Source organism: Coenobita brevimanus, chromosome 55, assembly GCF_032717465.1.
Source record: "Coenobita brevimanus isolate Jiangsu-jjx chromosome 55, ASM3271746v2, whole genome shotgun sequence".
NCBI lineage: Eukaryota > Metazoa > Arthropoda > Malacostraca > Decapoda > Coenobitidae > Coenobita > Coenobita brevimanus.
In genome coordinates, this window is record NC_137008.1 from 7,244,792 (window position 1) to 7,246,045 (window position 1,254).

A 1,254-nucleotide genomic window follows, 5' to 3' on the forward strand; every position below is an offset into this window, starting at 1 on the left:
GCATCAGAGAAGCCCAGCGAGGCCTCACGGCTTCCCCTGGCCTCCGCTCCCTACACCTGGCCCTGGAGAAGACCCACCTGACGGACCCTAGTTCAGGTCAGTGCCGCAGCCCCTCCCTGACGGCGCTCCTCGACTCTGGGGACCGCAACCCTCAGTCACTCCAGACCCTCCCCAGGACGCCCAGGCGTGATCTCTCCACGCCCCCAAGACGGCATAAGACCTCCACCTCCAGCCGAGACCTAAGCCAGAGATTCCTGGACCTGTTTGGCCCCAGTCCTGAGGGCCACACTCCTGAACCTAGCCCAGAGACTACGGGCCCCATCGCCACCTGCAGCCCTGGACGAGACAGGACGCCCTTGCAAGTCGTCCCGTGCCCTTTCAGCATGCCCTCCCCTGGCGGTGCCCCTATTCCGGCAGAGTTGTCGCCGGCGTGTCTCCCCCCCCGCCCCCACTATATGAGTGAATCATGTTAAGTGTGGTGTTGCCCCAGAATTAGTTAAATGACTTATGTTAAGTGTGACGTTGCCCCAGAATTAGTGTAATAGTGATACAGTGACTTAATGTATGTTGAATATCGGGGCGAGTGAAATCACGGGTGGATGAGTAAGGACGAGTGCAGAAACAAAGTTCTGGTGAATCAGACTCACAAGTGACGTCCTTGTAGAAAACCAGTAAGACTACTACCCCGAGAAATCCTCTATAGTAAAATACACCAATGTCCTTTGTTACAGGAAACAGTAGAGAAAAGTGTTAATAATATTCTCCCGCTTTTATTACCATAAACACAGTGAATTCCCAGTGTCCTCCACCCTCTCTTTAAGAATCTCCTCTCAGCAGCTAGTTTGAATATAGACAAGGAATAGAATCAATTGTCAAAACCCCCTTGCTTTTAAAAAAATACTAAGTTTGAATTAATAATACCTACTCCCTCCCAATATTACTATAACTCTGTTCTGACCCGCCGAGAGTCACTCCCCTTGCCCCCCCCATGTGAGACCCACTCCCCGTGATCCCATGCGCACCTGTATTCCCTGTACACCTGTGCACTAGAATTACTGCGTTGGCGTCAGTATCTTTTAACCCGCCCTGTCCCGTCGACGTATGGGTACGTTGCAACGATTTGCATTTGCCAGTCCCGGCGACATACCGGTACGTCGTGCAATTGCAATGTGCATAATTTCGACAATTTTCATATTTCGCGCTTGATTTGCGGTACGTATCCTCACATGACCTTCCCCTACCTGCCACCAGGCG